At 49.8% G+C, this 22,381-nt stretch overlaps 1 protein-coding gene across 1 annotated transcript in view; it reads left to right on the forward strand.

The window, feature by feature from the left end:
* Positions 1–22,381, forward strand: part of CCBE1 (collagen and calcium binding EGF domains 1) — a 420,878-nt gene that overhangs the window by 133,052 nt on the left and 265,445 nt on the right. The gene's annotated exons all lie outside the window — the stretch shown is intronic.

Genomic DNA, 22,381 nt, shown 5'->3' on the forward strand with positions numbered 1-22,381 from the left:
TGCACGGCTTCCAAGTTCCTCCACTCTACCAAAGAATTGCTTACACATTTTCCCATCTCTACAAAATCAGCCTTCCTAAAATCCAACACCTTTGTTTTTGTATGGGACGAGTCAGTCTCTGTCTTTATGCTGAACCATACTGCTTGATGATCACTGGATCCCAGGTTTTCACCCACTTTTTACGTCCGATATTCTGTATCCATTTGTAAGTATTAAGTCTAATATAGCGTCTTTCCGAGTGGGCTCCCTCACCAATTGGTGGAGGGATGCTCCCTGAAGGGAATTTAAAATGTCCCTACTTCTAGTGGAACTAGCAACAGACACTTCCCAGTTTACATCAGGAAGATTAAAGTCTCCCATGATTATTACCTCTCCTTTTAATGCCATTTCTCTAACGTCCTAAGTGGATGCTGGGGACTCCGTAAGGACCATGGGGAATAGCGGCTCCGCAGGAGACTGGGCACATCTAAAGAAAGCTTTAGGACTAACTGGTGTGCACTGGCTCCTCCCCCTATGACCCCCCTCCAAGCCCCAGTTAGATTTCTGTGCCCGACGAGAAGGGTGCACACTAGGGGCTCTCCTGAGCTTCTTAGTGAAAGTTTTAGTTTAGGTTTGTTATTTTCAGTGAGACCTGCTGGCAACAGGCTCACTGCATCGAGGGACTAAGGGGAGAAGAAGCGAACTCACCTGCGTGCAGAGTGGATTGGGCTTCTTGGCTACTGGACATTAGCTCCAGAGGGACGATCACAGGTCCAGCCTGGATGGGTCCCGGAGCCGCGCCGCCGGCCCCCTTACAGAGCCAGAAGAGCGAAGAGGTCCGGAAAAATCGGCGGCAGAAGACGTTCCTGTCTTCAATAAGGTAGCGCACAGCACTGCAGCTGTGCGCCATTGCTCTCAGCACACTTCATACTCCGGTCACTGAGGGTGCAGGGCGCTGGGGGGGGCGCCCTGAGACGCAATAAAACATGACAGAAATACCTTACATGGCAAAAAATACATCACATATAGCTCCTGGGCTATATGGATGCATTTAACTCCTGCCAGAATATACAAAAAACCGGGAGATAAGGCCGCCGTAAAGGGGGCGGAGCCTATCTCCTCAGCACACTGGCGCCATTTTCCCTCACAGCTCAGTTGGAGGGAAGCTCCCTGCTCTTCCCTGCAGTCACTACACTACAGAAAAAAGAGAGGGGGGCACTAATTAGGCGCAGTATTAAAACATACAGCAGCTATAAGGGGAAAAACACTTATATAAGGTTATCCCTGTATATATATAGCGCTCTGGTGTGTGCTGGCATACTCTCCCTCTGTCTCCCCAAAGGGCTAGTGAACAGGGAGGCAGTTTTGGAAGCCATTCACAAGCTGTATTCCCAGCAGGTGATAATCGAGGTACCCCTCCTGCAACAGGGAACGGGGTATTATTCCACACTATTGTGGTACCGAAGCCAGACGGCTCGGTGAGACCGATTCTAAATCTAAAATCTAAAATCTTTGAACACTTACATACAGAGGTTCAAATTCAAGATTGAGTCACTCAGAGCAGTGATTGCGAACCTGGAAGAAGGGGACTACATGATGTCTCGGGACATCAAGGATGCTTACCTTCATGTCAAAATTTACCCTTCTCACCAAGGGTACCTCAGGTTATGGTACAGAACTGTCACTATCAGTTCAGACGCTGCCGTAGGGATGGTCCACGGCACCCCGGGTCTTTACCAAGGTAATGGACGAAATGATATCCCTTCGAAGGAAGGGAATTTTAGTTATCCCTTACTTGGACGATTCCCTGATACGGGTAAGATCCAGGGAACAGTTGGAGGTCGGTGTAGCACTATCTCAGGTAGTGTTGCGGCAGCACGATTGGATTCTCAATATTCCAAAATCGCAGCTGGTTCCGACGACTTGTCTTCTGTTTCCTAGGGATGATCCTGGACACAGTCCAGAAAAAAGGTGTTTCTCCCGGAAGAGAAAGCCAGGGAGTTATCCGAGCTAATCAGGAACCTCCTAAAACCGAACCAAGTCTCAGTGCATCAATGCACAAGGGTTCTGGGTAAAAATGGTGGCTTCCTACGAAGCAATCCCATTCGTTAGATTCCACGCAAGAACTTTCCAGTGGAACCTACTGGACAAATGGTCCGGGTCGCATTTTCAGATGCATCAGCGGATAACCCTGTCGCCAAGGACAAGGGTATCCATCCTGTAGTGGTTGCAGAGTGCTCATCTTCTAGAGGGCCGCAGATTCGGCATTCAGGACTGGGTCCTGGTGACCACGGATGCCAGCCTGCGAGGCTGGGGAGCAGTCACACAGGGAAGGAATATCCAGGGCTTAGGGTCAAGCCTGGATACATCACTTCACATAAATATCCTGAAGCTAAGGGCCATTTACAATGCTCTAAGCTTAGCGAGACCTCTGCTTCAAGGTCAGCCGGTGTTGATCCAGTCGGACAACATCATGGCAGTCACCCACGTAAACAGACAGGGTGGCACAAGAAGCAGGAGGGCAATGGCAGAAGCTGCAAGGATTCTTCGCTGGGCGGAAAATCATGTGATAGCACTGTCAACAGTATTCATTCTGGGAGTGGACAACTGGGAAGCAGACTTCCTCAGCACGACCTCCACCCGGGAGAGTGGGGACTTCACCCAGAAGTCGTCCACATGATTAAAAAACTCGACAGGTATTGCGCCAGGTCAAGAGACCCTCAGGCAATAGTTGTAGACGCTCTGGTAACACAGTGGGTGTACCAGTCAGTGTATGTGTTCCCTCCTCTGCCTCTCATACCCAAGGTACTGAGATTGATAAGATGGAGAGGAGAAAGCACTATATTCGTGGCTCCGGATTGGCCAAGAAGGACTTGGTAACCGGAACTTCAAGAGAGGCTCACGGAGGATCCGTGGCCTCTACCTCTAAGAAGGGACCTGCTCCAGCAAGGACCCTGTCTGTTCCAAGACTTACCGTGGCAGCGTTTGACGGCATGGCGGTTGAACACTGGATCCTGAAGGAAAAAAGGCATTCCGGATGAAGTCATCCCTATCCTGATCAAAAGCCAGGAAGGATGTAACCGCAAAAACATTATCACCGCAATTGGCGAAAATATGTTGCGTAGTGCGAGGCCAGTAAGGCCCGACGGAGGAAATTCAACTGGGTCGATTCCTACATTTCCTGCAAACAGGAGAGTCTATGGGCCTGAAATTGGGGTCCATTAAGGTTCAGATTTCGGCCCTGTCAATTTTCTTCCAAAAAAGAACTAGCTTCAGTCCCTGAAGTTTAGACGTTTGTAAAAGGGGTACTGCATATACAGCCTCCTTTTGTGCCTCCAGTGGCAATTTGGGATCTCAATGTAGTTTGGGTTCCAAAAGTCACATTGGTTTGAACCACTTAAATCTGTGGAGTTAAAATATCTCACATGGAAAGTGGTCATGCTATTGGCCCTGGCCTGGGCCAGGCGCGTGTCAGAATTGGCGGCTTTATCCTGTAAAAGCACTTATCTGATTTTCCATTCGGACAGGGGGAATTGAGTACTCGTCCTCAGTTTCTCCCTAAGGTGGTTCCAGCGTTTTCACCTGAACCAACCTATTGTGGTGCCTGCGGCTACTAGGGACTTGGAGGAATCCAAGTTGCTGGATGTTGTCAGGGCCCTGAAAATATGTTTCCAGGACGGCTGGAGTCAGGAAATCTGACTCGCTGTTTATCCTGTATGCACCCAACATGCTGGGTGCTCCTGCTTCTAAGCAGACTATTGCTCGTTGGATTTGTAGTACAATTCAGCTTGCACATTCTGTGGCAGGCCTGCCACAGCTAAAATCTGTAAAAGCCCGTTCCACAAGGAAAGTGGGCTCATCTTGGGCGGCTGCCCGAGGGGTCTCGGCTTTACAACTTTGCCGAGCAGCTACTTGGTCAGGGGCAAACATGTTTGCTAAATTCTACAAATTTAAAACCCTAGCTGAGGGGGACCTGGAGTTCTCTCATTCGGTGCTGCAGAGTCATCCGCACTCTCCCGCCCGTTTGGGAGCTTTGGTATAATCCCCATGGTCCTTACGGAGTCCCCAGCATCCACTTAGGATGTTAGAGAAAATAAGAATTTACTTACAGATAATTCTATTTCTCATAGTCCGTAGTGGATGCTGGGCGCCCATCCCAAGTGCGGATTGTCTGCAATACTTGTACATAGTTATTGTTACAAAAATCGGGTTATTATTGTTGGGAGCCATCTTTTCAGAGGCTCCTCTGTTATCATACTGTTAACTGGGTTCAGATCACAAGTTATACGGTGTGATTGGTGTGGCTGGTATGAGTCTTACCCGGGATTCAAAATCCTTCCTTATTGTGTACGCTCGTCCGGGCACAGTATCCTAACTGAGGCTTGGAGGAGGGTCATAGGGGGAGGAGCCAGTGCACACCAGTTAGTCCTAAAGCTTTCTTTAGATGTGCCCAGTCTCCTGCGGAGCCGCTATTCCCCATGGTCCTTACGGAGTCCCCAGCATCCACTACGGACTATGAGAAATAGAATTATCGGTAAGTAAATTCTTATTTTTAGTTATGTCCTGCAATAGGTACTTGTCGAGTTCCTCTTCCTGACCTAGTGGCCTGTATATCACGCCAATACGAATACTCGACTTTTCCCCTGTTTCTATGGTCACCCAAAGGGCCTCAGTTTTTTCTTCAATACTTTGTATTAATGTAGTATTTATGCATTTTTTTACATACATTGCTACCCCTCCTCCGATTTTTCCAATTCTGTCCTTCCTAAATAAAGTATATCCCGGTATAGCTATGTCCCAGTCATGATTTTCATTGTACCATGACTCTGTAATTGCCACAATGTCTAGATCATCCCTTGTCATTATTGCAATTAGTTTTTATTTCCTAAGCTCCTAGCATTTGCACACATAGCTTTTAGAGTTTTGTTTGTGCTTTTTCTGTTCCTAGCTATGTTCCTCTCTCTGCCTATTTTTATTTGGTTTTGATCTGAATTATCTTCTATTGCTGTGGATATGCTACCTATTCCCTTTGCCTGCAGAAACAATACCTCTGTGTTGGGGGAGCAGATTTCTTTATTCTTGTTTGGTTCACTGCCCCCCTCTGTTAGTTTAAATAGTTCTTGATGAAGCATCCAAACTGTTCAGTTAGTATTCTTGTTCCCCTTGAAGATGGGTGCAGGCCGTCACTTTTGTATAAGCTCCTATCTTGCCAGATGGTGTGACTGTGGCCTATAAATCCAAATCTCTCCTCATTGCACCATGTCCTTAGCCAAACCAGGGCCGTTTCTTGGGGCAGGCGAGCAGTGCAACCGCACTGGGCGCCTGCCACGGCACTAACTGTGGCTCCCTGCTTCCCCCTCCTATTTCTCCCCGAGTAACCCGCTTGGGGGGCGGAGTTTCACGGAATGACGCGGTTGCGTCGTTACGTCACGACGCAACCCCGTCACTCCGTGAAACTCCCCCCCCCGAGCGGAGTACAGAGGGGGATCCAAGTTAGGAAGAGGGAAAGGCCGGTACGAGGAGCGACTGGTGAGGCGGGCCGAAGAACGGTAATCGCCTCTGTAAGTATTCTCTCTCTCTCTCAATGTGTAAAATGGGGACACCTGCCGTAATGTGTGAAATGGGGACTCTTGCCTGCCGTAGTGTGGGGATTTTATGTATCAAGGGCATTGTGGTGTGTAGCATAATATGGTGCAGGGGGCATTACTGTGTGGGGCTTAATATGGTAGAATTTTTTTTTCCTGTGGTGGTTGTGATCTGTTGGAGCAGGGTCAAAAACTGGATTGTGAGGTAGTCTTTTCAGACGAGGCCATGCCCATTTAAATGAGGCCATACCCATTTAGCTGAGGCCACGCTCCCTTGCCGGGTGCACGCGCAAGTTGTTGTTTTTTATCTAGGTGTGTGTGTGGGGGGGCACATTTTTTTATGTCATGGTGGGGGGGCGCATTTTTAAATCTCGCACTGGGAGCCAAATTGTCTAGAAACAGCCCTGAGCCAAACATTGAAGTTTCTGATGCGATGAGTTCTGTCTTCCCCTCTGTGTACTGGCAATACTTCTGAAAAAGATACAGTGGTTGCCACCTGCTTCAGAGCAGTCCCTAACTTCCTAAATTCATCTTTTACGTTCCCTCTATGCTTTGTAAATACTAATCCAATGTGAATTGATTGGCTGCATTCACGTGAATTTTGACTCGGTCCACGCAAACTCTGTCCCCAGGGTCTGTTGACAGCAAATACATTTATAGACACAACAGTGCTCTGAAAATATAGGGGGTAACTCAGACTGCATCGATGCAACGGCAGCGATCGCAGTCTGAATTACTATGCGCAGTGCGCATGTGCAGCCAGTGAGATTGCCTCTGCCTGATTGACAGGCAGAGGTGGTCGCGGGGCGAGAGGGGGCGTGCCAATGGGCGGACTAGCCCTGTGCTGGGTGTCCCCCCGCATGTCAGAATAAATGATCAACTCTGAATTACCCCCATAGTTACTCGAAATAAAATCTTGTTTAGAAAACTTATGTGTTTTGGGCCTCATTTTGGGGTATATTTTCCAAAGTGCGGGTTTTAGAAATGCAGATTTTGCCTATAGCAACCAATCAGATTCTACTTTACTCATTTATCTAGTACCATCTAGATGATAATAGGTAGAATCTGATTGGTTGCTGTGGGCAGGGTTGGACTGGCCCACAGCGGTACAGGGGAAACCACCGGTGGGCCCTACAGCCTGGGGCCCACCCCCTCCTCTAGTGATCAGGTTCCAGACTGTGCTGTTACTATCTAGTGCATTATCTTGCATGCACTACAGTATTTACTGTATATATTTATCTAGGGGACCAACATTTGCAAAATGGTTAGGCAAACCAATGTGGTGGCTGGGCACACCCCCTCTAGAGACTGGCCACACCCCTAAACATGGGCCCCTACCACTGCATTACCCCGGTGGGCCCTACATGCCCCAGTCCGACACTGGCTGTGGGCAACGTCTCCACTTCTGTTAACTCACACTTTTGTAAATACTCCCCTAACAGTTTGTGTCCAACGTATTATTTTTGCAAAAACAGCGTATTTACTTACACATGCATCCATAGCAGCGGCATTTCTGCGTCCGGCGTGCAGGTGTGTAAACGTGCGACTAACCATAGTATTAGAAATCGATGGACAGTGATAGTAGTAATTATAGTAAAAGTGTCCCTATTTGTACACAATGCAATAATACAATGAGAATGTCATTTAGTGACAGCGAAATGTGAACTGCAAAAATTGTCAGTAAGTAGCAAAGTCTTCTACAGTAGTATAGCCTAGGGAGGGGGTCTGTTTATTAGGATAGCAGTTGATTTACCGACGGAGACAGGGGGTAATTCCAAGTTGATCGCAGCAGGAAATATTTTAGCAGTTGGGCAAAACCATGTGCACTGCAGGGGAGGCAGATATAACATGTGCAGAGAGAGTTAGATTTGGGTTGGTTATTTTGTTTCTGTGCAAGGTAAATACTGGTTGCTTTATATTTACACTGCAATTTAGATTGCAGATTGAACTCACCACACCCAAATCTATCTCTCTCTGCACATGTTATATCTGCCTCCCCTGCAATGCACATGGTTTTGCCCAACTGCTAACAAAGTTCCTGCTGTGATCAACTCAGAATTATTCCCACAATACCAACGGTCATAATCCCGACAGACATTGGCCGACAGTCAAAATGACGACATGGTCAGAATACCAACATTTGAAATGCCGACATGCGTTTTTATGGATCCCCCCCCCCCCCAAAATAGACTTGTTCATACTTTACCATCCCAGTGGACCTGGAGGGGGAATATAATAGTGTGCCGAGCCCAGCGAGGCACCGTGCCCGAAGCAGAGGACGCGGTACACTTAGACGGTGCCCATGTCAACCTATATCAACATCGACACAAAACCTCCCAGAAAAACTCATGTCGGTATTTTGACATGTCAGCATTTTGAACAGGTCGGCATAATGAATGTCGGTCTGTTGATAGTGTTTGTGTTTTGACTGTAGGCCAATGGCTGTCAGGATAATGGCCCTCATTCCGAGTTGATCGCTAGCTGCTTTCGCTCGCAGCGCGGCGATTAGGTGAAAAAGCGGGATTTCTGCGCATGCGTACGGCCGCAGTACGCACGTGCGAAGTACTTTCACACAAAACTATGTTGTTTTACACAAGGTCTTGCGGCGCTTTTCAGTTGCCCTGCTGATCGGTGAGTGATTGACGGGAAAGAGGCGTTTCTGGGAGGTAACTGCCCGTTTTTTCCGGGAGTGTGCTAAAAAACGCAGGCATGTCAGATAAAAACGCAGGCGTGCCTGGGGAAACGGGGGAGTGGCTGGCCGAACGCAGGGCGTGTCTGTGACGTCAAAGCAGGACCTAAACAGTCTGCAGTGATCGCAATCTAGGAGTAGGTCTGGAGCTACTCAGAAACTGCAGGAAAAGATTTTCGAGCAGTTCTGCTAACCTTTCGGTCGCACTTCTGCTAAGCTAAGATACACTCCCAGAGGGCGGCGGCCTAGCGTGTGCACTGCTGCTAAAATCAGCTAGCGAGCGATCAACTCGGAATGAGGGCCAATGACCGTCAGTAGTGTGTCCGTCGGTAAATCATACTGAACCCGTTTATTACTAGGTTATCAGACATTTGCTGGGCCCCCCGGCTGTTGCTTTCCTAAAACCCCTGTTATTTCATGTCACATTTAGAGAACAGTCCTGATTGTATTGAGGATTACAGTTGCCACATTTTTTTAATACAATATAACGTATTCCCAGAGATAAGACGCAGTAATACACTTCTACATGTATTGTGGCATTCTTCACCATTGTTTCTGTTTCGGGGCTCATTCACACTTGCCCGTGATTATTGCGCTATTCAGCCGCTACCGTAACACCTCAATGGTTTCTAACGGCCTCACTCCCACCATTGTGTCTTTGAACATTTTAAAATGTGGATAACAGGCGGCCACCAGTATGTAATGATAAAGGCGCAACGCACAGAGGGGGTTATTCCGAGTTGATCGCTCGCTGTATTTTAGCTTAGCAGAAGTGCGAACGAATGGATCGCAGAGCAGCTACAAAAAAAAATTGTGCAGTTTCAGAGTAGCTCCAGACCTACTCAGCGCTTGCCATCACTTCAGACCATTCAGTTCCTGATTTGACGTCACAAACACGCCCTGCGTTCGCCCAGCCACGCCTGCGTTTTTCCTGGCACGCCTGCGCTTTTCCGAACACTCCCTGTAAACGGTCAGTTGACACCCGGAAACGCCCACTTCATGTCAATCACTCAGCGGCTGCCTGTGCGACTGAAAAGCATCGCTAGACCCTGTGTAAAACTACATCATTCGTTGTAATAGTACGCCGCGTGTGCGCATTGCGCAGCATACGCATGCACAGAACTGACGTTTTTTGCCTGATCGCTGCGCAACGAACGAATGCAGCTAGCGAACAACTCTGAATGACCACCAGAGAACACATGATATACACATTATTAAAAAAATATCTAAACCTAAAGACTTTCCATGCGTTTTAACCTGTTACCAGCGCATTAGTGTGAACGAGCCCCCGATGAACGTTTCCTCGCGTTATGTAAATCCTGCACGTGTTAAGTAGTCTTGTTACGGGGCCGTAGTGATGCAATGACAGCAGTGTAATGTCATTCCTCTCTGTCCGTGATTTATCCCATTGATGCGTCTCCCCCTTGTGCCGGACTGGCTCTGGCCTGTTTGTATCCATGTTCTCATACTTTGATGGTAATCAGATGTTCTGCTTATCAGACTAGATGAAGCCAGACTGTGAACTGTATCAAATGCTGAGTAAATGTGGATTTATGGGGGTGAGAATGTGTCCATGCAGCATTACTCAGTGTGTCAGATGGGTGATTTCGCAGATATGGCTGCAGGACACACAGGGGCTGATGTAGGGTGGAACCCACGTTAGTTTAACGAATGCACCTGGGGGGTCATTCTGAGTTGATTGCTAGCTGCCGTTGTTTGCAGCGTAGCGATCAGGCTAAAAATCTGCATTTCTGCGCATGCGTATGGGCCGCAATGCGCACGCGCGCCGTACGGGTATAAAGCCCGTTGTGGTTGTGCACAGGTTGTAGCGAAGTTTTCAGTCGCACCGATGCCTGCAAGAAGATTGACAGGAAGGGGGCGTTTCTGGGTGTCAACTGACCGTTTTCAGGGAGTGTTTGCAAAAACGCAGGTGTGGCTGGGCGTTCGCTGGGTGGGTGTATGATGTCAAATCCGTACACGAACACGAATAGGCTGAAGTGATCGCAAGCGCTGTGTAGGGTCAGAGCTACTCTGAAACTGCACAAACTGTTTTTGTAGAGCTCGGCTGCACAAGCGTTCGCACTTCTGCTAAGCTACAATACATTTCAGTGGGCGGCGGCATAGCGTTTGTACGGCTGCTAAAAACTGCTAGCGAGCAATCAACTCGAAATGACCCCCCCTTGTGTGTTTTTGCAGAGTCTGAAGCTGAGCTGCATTTCCATGGGTGTGATTCACATGTGGATGGAGGTGCTGCGCAGAGCGCAAAGTACAGACCATCGATACTTTGCACATGTGCAGTACAGGTCAGCGATGTCGGTCGCACTACGGCTGCGGATTGCAAGTGATTGACAGTCTGCTGCCATTTCCCAAAATGGAGTCACATCGCTTGCATTATGGGCGAGTGACGAGGCCGGGATCTCCGTTAGAAGCTGGAGATTTCGTGGCCTCTGTGTTGGATCTGCGTCGGACGGCTTACGTGAACCCATGGGTCCCAGAGCCGGCTGATGGCGTCAGGTCCTAGGATGCAGCACGGATCAATAATGCATGGCGGAGACATCTGCTTATATGTGATGCCCCCTGCGGCATTACCATATTAGTGCAATCGTGGCTACTTCCATGTAAATAGCAATAGCTCCTCCGTCCACAACTAGATCAGGCCCCATTTGCGGCCGAGGAGAGTACCTGGGTAGTTGCAGCGGACTAGCTGATAGGCAGATGGAATCGCGGGTGATGCAGTATATACGCCTGTTTTCAGACACATCTTTTGCAGCAAGGCTTGGGCAATGGCGCACTTATATTGATGATGGCTTTGAAACCAAGCCTACAGATACGGTCGGCCCTATTGCAAGGATGTACACTTCTGCACACAGCACACATGCGCATTTTGGGGGTAATTCAGACCTGATCGCTCGCTAGCGGTTTTTTGCAGTCCTGCGATCAGATAGTCGCCGCCTATAGGGGAGTGTATTTTAGCTGTGCAAGTGTGCGATCGCATGTGCAGCCGAGCGGTACAAAAAAACTTTGTGCAGTTTCTGAGTTGCCCAGAACTTATTCAGCCGCTGCGATCACTGACCAGGCCCGGAATTGACGTCAGACACCCGCCCTGCAAACGCTTGGAAACGCCTGCGTTTTTCCAACCACTCCCTGAAAACGGTCAGTTACCACCCACAAACGCCCTCTTCCTGTCAATCTCCTTGCGATCGCCCGTGCGAATGGATTCTTCGTAAAACCCATCGCACAGCAACAATCCGCTTTGTACCCGTGAGACGCGCCTGCGCATTGCGGTGCATACGCATGCTCAGTTCTGACCTGACCACTGCGCTGCAAAAAACACTAGCGTGCGATCAGGTCTGAATTACCCCCTTTGTTCTGTGATGATAAAGTCTTCTTCATAGACAACATGCGTTGGTTTTGTGACATCAGACGTAGGAGTCTCTACTAATTTCATGAATTTCTGTACGTGTGCTACTCACCGTATATTTTTAATTCACTGCTAAAATATAGATATATATCTTTTTTAGAACTTTTAGCATCTTGAGCAGTGATTGTTGGGACTAAGATTTTTCTAATTTCGGTAGTGGGCTCAGATTTGCTGCTTTGATTGCAGAGACGTTTGCCTAAGCAGTTCACGCTATGTTCTACCACTTCTTCTCTTTTATATGCTAAACTCATGAATTTATTGGTGGGTCACATGACCGAAGAAATAAGACCAAGAAAAGCAAAGAATTTATTACTAACCATCTGTTGGGTAGGATGTTTTTTTAATACACACTAGTAGGCGCCTTATGGGGGTCATTCCGAGTTGATCGTAGCTGTGCTAAATTTAGCACGGCTACGATCAGGCACTCAGACATGTGGGGGAGACGCCCAGTACAGGGCTAGCCCGCCCCGCATGTCCAGTGCCGTAACTAGGCATTTTAGCGCTGTGTGCAAGAAAAGGCATTGGCGCCCTCTCCTTATATAAAATACGGACAGTGCGCGCCATAGGTAGCGCCGCCGCTGCAGCTGTCTCTCTGCTTCCGCATTGGTTGCCCGCCGCCGCTGTGAATGCTGGGATGAGAGAAGCGCATCCCAGCATTCACAGCAGTGCCGGACAGCCAATATGGAAGGAGAGGGACTGCTGCTGCAGCGGCGCTACCAATTACATAGCGCTGCTGCGGCTCCAGTCCCCCTCCCTCCTCCTCCTCCGGGTCCTCCCCTGACGCTGCTCGTCTCCTCCGGCGGTGCACACAAATTGACTCATTACAAGCCGCTGACCAGCACACTGCGGCGCCGGCGCATGCGCAGATCCGACCCGATTGCTGCGGGAAACTGCAGCGAGCGATTGGGTCGGAATGACCCCCAATATTCCTCCACTTTCACTACTTCTTTTATTTGTGACTTATGGTACCTTCACAATTTACTGGTTAAGAACTGTCACTCGCTTAAGGGTGATGAGTGTTAATAAATTGAAATGTGTACGATTGTAAGCTGATCATTAATACCTGAGTGACTATTTTGTCTTTCATATATAATTTATATCTAAGTACCCCTGGTTACTCATAAGATTGAGTGAGCAGTACTTCTCTTTTTCTGCTCCCTTTCTTCTTCTCTCTCTCTCTCTCTCTCTCTCTCTCTCTCTCTATATATATATATACTGTATTTACTGTGTACTGTACATATATATCTATATATATATGTCCCATATTTTCATTTCTTACTCTTGCCATGTCCTCACCATGACAATTTCTTCCTGTTGAATACATTTTATGCTCGGGATAATTACACATTCCTAATTCTTTCACATCTCCTGCCTGGGACACGCTGCGAGACAGAGTTTGAAGTCTTTTCCCTCTTGGACGCGTCCTCTTGGCCTAGAAGCAGAGCAGCGTTTGGCTTTCAGTTCTCAGTAACGACCGGCATTCCCCTCCGGTGTGTAATTAAATCCTCGGATCAAAGGTCCGCTTAATCGCTCCAAGCGTCATAAGCTGCAACTTTTCATTACATGTTGACTAACACAAATAGAAAGTAACTTCTGGGCTCTGTAGTAGCAATGTTATTTTGTCTGACGTGGTTTTCACATCCCTGTGGAAGAAATGGCTTTGCTTCCAATGTAGAGAGTGGAGAAAGGGGAGATCGCACCTGCAAGCCGTCTTATTTCAGCTAATTCCTTCTAACTTACACCATTAGCTCAGTAATAGCATAGCGTTTGTTCAGCTTCTGTGGAAGGCACTTACTAATCGTTATGTAAACATTCTAATCAGGCTGATATACAAGGCATTAGTGCTATAGTATGTAATACTTAGTGAACAAATATTATGCAGAATAGAACGCAACTCATTTTGGCAAATATCTCCTGTTATTTAGCGGTGTCCGTGCTGCGGAGCACAGTGTACATAGGTAGATGCAGAGGCATGTGCAACTGGGGTCTTATTGCTCCTCCGGCCATTGGGGGGTAATTCAGGTCTGATTGCAGCAGGAAATTTGTTAGCAGTTGGCCAAAACCATGAGCACTGCAGGGGGGGGGGGGGGGGGGGGGGCAGATGTAACATGTGCATAGAGAGTTAGATTTGGGTAGGTTATTTTATTTCTGTGCAGGGTAAATACTGGCTGCTTTATTTTTACACTGCAATTTAGATTTCAGTTTGAATACACCGCCCCCAAATCTAACTCTCTCTGCACATGTTACATCTGCCCCTCCCCTGCAGTGCACATGGTTTTGCCCATTAGCTAACAAATTTGCTGCTGCGACCAGATCTGAATTAGGCTCAGTGGGGGTCATTCCGAGTTGATCGTAGTCCTGCAACATTTTGCAGGGCTACGATCATGACACTAGACATGCGGGGGGATGCCCCGCATATCAGTGCTGCCCCCTTCCCCCGCAGAAGTGCAAAAGTATTTTGCACTTTAGGAGTAGCTCCCGGCCAGTGCAGCTTTAGCGTGCTGGCTGGGAGCTCCTCGGCAGTAAGAGTGCACTTACCTCTTTCCTCGACCATACGACTCTACCCAGACGTCACATGCTTCATTGAATCACAACTGCGCAGCGCACTGGAAGACCAGATTTAGTTGCTATAAAATGTGTATGTATATATATATATATATATATATATATATATATATATAAAAATATATATACACTGCTCAAATAAATAAAGGGAACACTAAAATAACACATCCTAGATCTGAGTGAATTAAATATTCTTATTAAATACATTTTGTTCTTTACATAGTTGAATGTGCTAACAACAAAATCACACAAAAATGATCAATGGAAATCAAATTTATTAACCCATGGAGGTCTGGATTTGGAGTCAAACTCAAAATGAAAGTGGACTTTGATGCAGAGCCGTAACTACGTGTGTGCCAAGGGGGCTTGGCACACAGCGCAATTGCCCTGGGGGCGCACGGCCAGCGGCATGTAATGAGTCAAATTGACTCATTACATGCCGCCTCTGTGTACGCCGTGCGCCGCGCTGGAGGAGACCAGCGCCGGAGGCAGCGGACAAGGAGGAGGAGGGAGGGGGAGCAGGGAGCCGCAGCAGCGCTATGTTATTGGTAGTAAGCGCCGCTGCAGCATCCCCCTCTCCTTCCGTATTGGCTGCCCGGCTCCCTGCTCCCCCTCCCGCCTCCTCCTTCTCATCTCACTGCCGCCACCGAGGGAGCAGCACGAGGAGCCTGTCAGCGGGGAGAAGGTAAGTATATTCCCCCCCCTCTCTCTCTCTCTCTCTGTGTGTCTCTCTCTCTCTCTCTCTCTCGGACACCGCCTGCCGCAATGTGTAAAAAATGGGACTGGCTGCCGCAATGTGTAAAAAAGGGGGATGGCTGCCGCAATGTGTAAAAAATGGGGACTGGCTGCCGCAATGTGTAAAAAATGGGGACTGGCTGCCGCAATGTGTAAAATGGGGTCCTGGCTGCCGCAATGTGTAAAATGGGACTGGCTGCCGCAATGTGTAAAAAATGGGGACTGGCTGCCGTAATGTGTAAAAAGGGGGACTGGCTGCCGCAATGTGTATAAAGGGGGACACCGTCTGCTGTAATGTGTAAAAACGGGGACGCTGTCTGCTGTAATTGTAAAAAAGGGACGCTGTCTGCCGCAATGTGTAAAAAGAAGGACCGGCTGCCGCAATTCGTTAAAAGGGAGACTGGCTGCTGTAATGTGTAAAAAGGGGGACTGGCTGCCGCAATGTGTAAAAAGGGGGACGCTGTCTGCTGTAATGTATAAAAGGGGCTCTACCTGGTGTAGTGGTGCTACTGTGCAGCGTAATTTGAATAATGTAGACTACTGTGCACCGTAGTATGAATTGCTATTATTTTGTGACCACGCCCCTTCCCCGTGATGCCACGCCCCTAAAAAAAATTGACGCGCCTACGGCGCGCTCTGCCCCTATCTTACATGGGGGGGGGCGCCACTGTCGTTTCTTGCACGCAGCGCTAAAATGCCTAGTTACGGCACTGCTTTGATGTAATGTCCTTAAAAAACAAGTGAAAATGAGGCTCAGTAGTGTGTGTGGCCTCCACGTTCCTGTATGACCTCCCTACAACGTCTGGGCATGCTCCTGATGAGGTGGCGGATGGTCTAAAAAAAACCTAAAAAAATGTCCACACACATCTCTGTTTGGTGGATTTATGTGGTTTCCTCACACTCAGCAGTTACCGTTTCTATCCCATCCAGCTCCTCCAATCACAATCACAGTATATTTATGTGGTGCCAGCAATCTCCAAACATTGGAAGCAAACACAGTAATAAAACCAGACTTAGGGGTCTATTTACTAAGCCTTAGATGGAGATTAAAGTGGCTGGAGATAAAGTACCAGCCAATCAGCTCCTAACTGTCATTTTTCTAACCCAGCCTGTAACATGGCCGTTAGGAGCTGATTGGCTGGTACTTTATCTCCGTCCACTTTATCCCCATCCAAGCCTTAGTACATAGACCCCTTAGTGGTCTATGCAATAAGCCTTGGAGAGAGATAAAGTACCAGCCAATCAGCTCCTAACTGTCATTTTTCTAACCCAGCCTGTAACATGGCCGTTAGGAGCTGATTGGCTGGTACTTTATCTCCGTCCACTTTATCCCCATCCAAGCCTTAGTACATAGACCCCTTAGTGGTCTATGCAATAAGCCTTGGAGAGAGATAAAGTACCAGCCAATCAGCTTCTAACTGCCATTTTACAGGGGGATCGGAATGGGATCTCAGCATACGGGATGCCGGCTGTCACTATACCAACAGCGACATCCCGTCCGCCAGAATCCCGGCAGCGGGGCGAGCACATTGAGGCCCCTTGTGGGCTTACTGCGCTCACCTCGCCGTGCTCGCCACAGTCTCTGCCCGTTCTCAGGTTTGGTATAATGAGGCAGAGCATGAGGCACCAGCGTACAGACTCCTATTTCCAGATGTATCTTTTGCAACTAGTATGGGGCTGGTGCAAATGTGGATGGACTATGATAAGGGGCGGGCCGCGTCGTAGGATCCGTACATCTCTGCATGCAGGCGAATATAGGCTTTTATCTCCGTGCACGTCTTATTCTTTTTTTTTTTTTTTTTTTTTACTTGAAGCCCGAGGTGCGTGGCTTCATCACCCAGAGTCTGTGCCAAAAGGAGAAGGGCCCCGTTACTCCCCCTACCCCTCAGAGCCAAAAGGCCTACTGAGGGGAAAAGGGTCTGTGGGTCCCTCCTTGCCAAAGCGCAGAGGGACCCTCATGTATCCCCAAGGTTGGCCGAAGCTTCCCCCTGGGGATCGAAAACAGCCTCTAGCCCTCTCCAAAAGGAGAGGGCCTCGGCAACTAGGGGAGAGGGTGGCCCATAAGGGTCTCACCTAAACCCCAACAAAGAAACGAAACGTGACTTACAGAAAACAAAATTAAGTGCAGGGTAGTGCAATAGTGCAAAACACGTGAATAAATAAATAAGTCCCAGCCAGAAGGCCGGGGGGGGGCTGGTATAAAAAAATTATCCCTGCCCTAGCCAAAAGGCCAGGGCAAAGGAAAAAAGTGCAGCAGAAGTTGGGGAAGTGAAAGTGCAGGTGCCGTACTAGTGCAAAGGTGTCCAGATCACCAGTGCATATTCAGGCACCCCTGGCTCTTCCTGCACCAGGGGCACATATCACCCCGAGCTTCAAGCTGCTCCCGACCTCTCAGCCAGACCAAGCTTCATACCCACTCTATGCCAGGGTCAACCCCCCAGCAGTGCCGTAACTAGGCATTTTAGCGCTGTGTGCAAGAAACGACAGTGGCGCCCCCCCCCATGTAAGATAGGGGCAGTGCGCGCCGTAGGCAGGGGCGGAACTACTGGCGGGGCAGGCAGTGCAGTGCACTGGGGCCCCGCCGCACTAAAGGGCCCACAGCCGCCGGCCGGCATTTAGAACAGATTAACATGCGGACGAACGTCCGCATGTCAATCTGCGGTCTCCTCTCCCTCCCTGCTGTGGTGCCTGCTCCCCCGGCGCCCCCCCCCCTCCTCCTATGTGTTGGAGGGACACGAGCGCATCGCGCGTCTCTCCTGTGTCCCTCCTGGCTCTCCCCCCCGGCCGATCTAAGGAAGCATGTGCCGTTCGTGAGCTCTGATTGGCTCATGAACGGCACATGCTTCCTTAGACCGGCCGGGGGGAGAGCCAGGAGGGACACAGGAGAGACGCGCGATGCGCTCGTGTCCCTCCAACACATAGAGGGGGGAGGGGGGGGCCGGGGGAGCAGGCACTGGGGGGGACAGATCTGGCACTGGGGGACATATACCTGGCACTGGGGACATATACCTGGCACTGGGGGGGGCATATACCCCGGCACTGAGGGGCATATACCTGGCACTGGGGGCATATACCTGGCACTGGGGGGAGGCATATACCCAGCACTGGAGGCATATACCTGGCACTGGGGGGGAAGCAGGCACTGGGGGGGGAATATCTGGCACTGGGGGCATATACCCGGCATTGGGGGGGCATATACCCGGCACTGGGGGCATATACCTGGCACTGGGGGCATATACCTGGCACTGGGGGGGGGAAGCAGGCACTGGGGGGGAATATCTGGCACTGGGGGCATATACCTGGCACTGGGAGCATATAACTGGCACTGGGGGGGGCATGTACCTGGCACTGGGGGCATATACCTGGCACTGGGGGCATATACCTGGCACTGGGGGGGAATATCTGGCACTGTGGGAGAATATCTGGCACTGGGGGGGCATATACCCGGCTCTGGGGGCATATACCCGGCACTGGGAACATATACCTGGCACTGGGGGGGAAGCAGGCACTGGGGGGGGAATATCTGGCACTAGGGGCATATACCTGGCACTGGGAGCATATAACTGGCACTGGGGGGGGGGCATGTACCTGGCACTGGGGGCATATACCTGGCACTGGGGGCATATACCTGGCACTGGGGGCATATACCTGGCACTGGGGGGGAATATCTGGCACTGTGGGAGAATATCTGGCACTGGGGGGGCATATACCCGGCACTGGGGGCATATACCCGGCACTGGGAACATATACCTGGCATTGGGGGGGAAGCAGGCACTGGGGGGGAATATCTGGCACTGGGGGCATATACCTGGCACTGTGGGGGAATATCTGGCACTGGGGGCATATACCTGGCACTGGGGGCATATACCTGGCACTGGGGGGGCATGTACCTGGCACTGGGGGCATATACCTGGCACTGGGGGCATATACCTGGCACTGGGGGGGAATATCTGGCACTGTGGGAGAATATCTGGCACTGGGTGCATATACCTGGCACTGTGGGGGAATATCTGGCACTGGGAGCATATGTGGCACTGGGAGCACGGCCCTAGCAACAAGCACTACCCACTAGCAACGAGCATGACACCCAGTGCATGAAACCCCTGGCAACGAGCATGACATCCTGGCACCGTGCATGGAACCAAGTGCATGAAACCCCTGGCAACGAGCAGGTAATTTAAAAGTAATTGGAAGCCTTACTGTAGAACTTAATGTGTAATGGGCATTACGGTGTGTGGCATAATGTATCACGGACATTGCGGTGTGTGTCATAATGTTTCAGGCATTACGGTGTGTTGTATACTATATCACGGGCATTGTGGTATGTGGTATAATGTCTCAGGATCATTGTGGTGTGTGTCATACTGTGTCACAGACATTGTATGTGCTATAATGTACCAGGGGCATTGCAGTGTGTAGCATAATGTATAACGGGCACGCATTTTTCTACCTTTGCTAGTGCCAATTACGGGGTGTATGGGGGGGGGGGGGGGGGGCGCCGAAGGATTTTTTGTCTTGGGGGAGAAAAATTTCTAGTTACGCCACTGGTCACAATGACTCATTGTATGTCATGCCGCAGCCGCACACCAGTGCTCCCGTGACCCGCCCGTCATAAGGAACGATTCTGGCCACCCGCACACGAAGGAGGGAGGAGGGTCCGTCCCTCCCTCCCTCATATACAAACAGGTCACAGTCTCTCAGTGAAGGAGAGAGCCGCAGCAGCGCTTTGTTACTGGTGGAGGCGCTGCTGCTGCTGCTCCTCTGCTTCACTATAGGCTGTCTCTGAGAACAGCCTATAGGGAAGCAGAGGGGCAGCAGCAGCAGCGCCTCCACCAGTAACACAGCGCTGCTGCGGCTCCCTCCTTCACCTCCCTCCTCCTTCTTCTCTACTGCCCGGGAAGCTGCACCGAGGAGCCTGAGCCAACAGAGAGGGTAAGTATAATTCTCTTTCTTTCTTTCTTTCTTTCTTTCTTTCTTTCTTTCTTTCTTTCTTTCTTTCTTTCTTTCTTTCTGTCTCTTTCTTTTTTTATTTGTTGGGACTGCCTGCCGCAATGTGTAAAAAGGGGGGACTGCCTGCCGCTATGTATAAAAATGGGGAATCTGCATGCCGCAATGTAAAAATGGGGAATCTGCCTGCCGCAATGAAAAAATGGGGAATCTGCCTGCCGCAATGTAAAAATGGGGAATCTGCCTGCCGCAATGTGTAAAAATGGGGAATCTGCCTGCCGCAATGTAAAAATGGGGAATCTGCCTGCCGCAATGTGTAAAAATGGGGAATCTGCCTGCCGCAATGTAAAAATGGGGAATCTGCCTGCCGCAATGTAAAAATGGGGAATCTGCCTGCCGCAATGTAAAAATGGGGAATCTGCCTGCCGCTATGTATAAAAATGGGGAATCTGCATGCCGCAATGTAAAAATGGGGAATCTGCCTGCCGCAATGTAAAAATGGGGAATCTGCCTGCCGCAATGTAAAAATGGGGAATCTGCCTGCCGCAATGTGTAAAAATGGGGAATCTGCCTGCCGCAATGTAAAAATGGGGAATCTGCCTGCCGCAATGTGTAAAAATGGGGAATCTGCCTGCCGCTATGTATAAAAATGGGGAATCTGCCTGCCGCTATGTATAAAAATGGGGAATCTGCCTGCCGCTATGTATAAAAATGGGGAATCTGCCTGCCGCTATGTATAAAAATGGGGAATCTGCCTGCCGCTATGTGTAAAAAGGTAGAATCTGCCTGCCGTAATGTGTAAAAAGGGCACGCTATCTGCCGTTATGTGTAAAAGTGTATGGTGTCTGCCGTAATGTGTAAAATGGGGACGCTGTCTGCCGTAATGTGTAAAATGGGGACGCTGTCTGCCGTAATGTGTAAAAAGTGCACGCTGTCTGCCGCTATGTGTAACGAGGGCACGCTGTCTGCCGCTATGTGTAACGAGGGCACGCTGTCTGCCATTGTGTAAAAAGTGTATGCTGTCTGCCGCTATGTGTAACGAGGGCACGCTGTCTGCCGTTATGTGTAAAAAGTGCACGCTGTCTGCCGTTATGTGTAAAAAGGGGAATCTGTTCGCTGTAAGGAGTAAAAGGGTCTCTACCTGGTGTAGTGGTGCTACTGTGCGGCGTAATTTGAAGAATGGAGACTACTGTGCACCGTTTTATGAATTGGTATTATTTTGTGGACACACCCCTTCCCCACGAATCCACGCCACTATGTATTTTTGCGCGCGCCTACGGCGCGCACTGCCCATGGGGTGGACTTGGATGGGATGGGGGGGGGGGCCAAAGCATTTTGTTGCACCTGGGCCCACCGCTTGCTTGTTCCGCCACTGGCCGTAGGCACGCGTAAAATTTATAGGGGCGTGGCTTCACGGGGAAGGGGCGTGGCCACAAAATAATAGCAATTCATACTACGGTGCACAGTAGTCTACATTATTCAAATTACGCTGCACAGTAGCGCCACTACACCAGGTAGAGCCCCTTTTATACATTACAGCAGACAGCGTCCCCCTTTTTACACATTACAGCAGACAGTCCCCCTTTTTACACATTGCGGCAGCCAGTCCCCCTTTTTACACATTGCGGCAGCCAGTCCCCCTTTTTACACATTGCGGCAGCCAGTCCCCCTTTTTACACATTGCGGCAGCCAGGCCCCCTTTTTACACATTGCGGCAGCCAGTCCCCCTTTTTACACATTGCGGCAGCCAGGCTCCCTCTTTACACATTGCGGCAGCCAGTCCCCCTTTTTACACATTGCGGCAGCCAGGCCCCCTTTTTACACATTGCGGCAGCCAGGCCCCCTTTTTACACATTGCGGCAGCCAGTCCCCCTTTTTACACATTGCAGTAGCCAGGACCTCTTTTTACACATTGCGGCAATCATGCCCCCTTTTTACACATTGCGGCAGCCAGTCCCCCTTTTTACAGCCAGTCCCCCTTTTTACACATTGCGGCAGCCATCCCCCTTTTTACACATTGCGGCAGCCAGGCCCTTTTTTTACACATTGCGGCAGCCAGTCCCCCTTTTTACACATTGCGGCAGCCAGGCCCCCTTTTTACACATTGCGGCAGCCAGTCCCCCTTTTTACAGCCAGTCCCCCTTTTTACACATTGCGGCAACCATCCCCCTTTTTACACATTGCGGCAGCCATCCCCCTTTTTACACATTGCGGCAGACATCCCCCTTTTTTACACATTGCGGCAGACGGTGACCCCCTGAGAGAGAGAGAGAGAGAGAGAGAAAGAGAGATATACTTACCATCTCCCTGCTGGCAGTCAGGCTCCTCGTACAGCTCCCTCGGTGCAGGCAGGTGAGAAGGAGGAGGAGGGAGGGGGAGCAGGGAGCCGCAGCAGCGCTATGTCATTGGTAGTAAGCGCTGCTGCAGCATCCCCCTCTCCTTCCGTATTGGCTGCCCGGT

Source organism: Pseudophryne corroboree, chromosome 1 (assembly GCF_028390025.1).
Source record: "Pseudophryne corroboree isolate aPseCor3 chromosome 1, aPseCor3.hap2, whole genome shotgun sequence".
In the NCBI taxonomy this organism is placed as follows: domain Eukaryota; kingdom Metazoa; phylum Chordata; class Amphibia; order Anura; family Myobatrachidae; genus Pseudophryne; species Pseudophryne corroboree.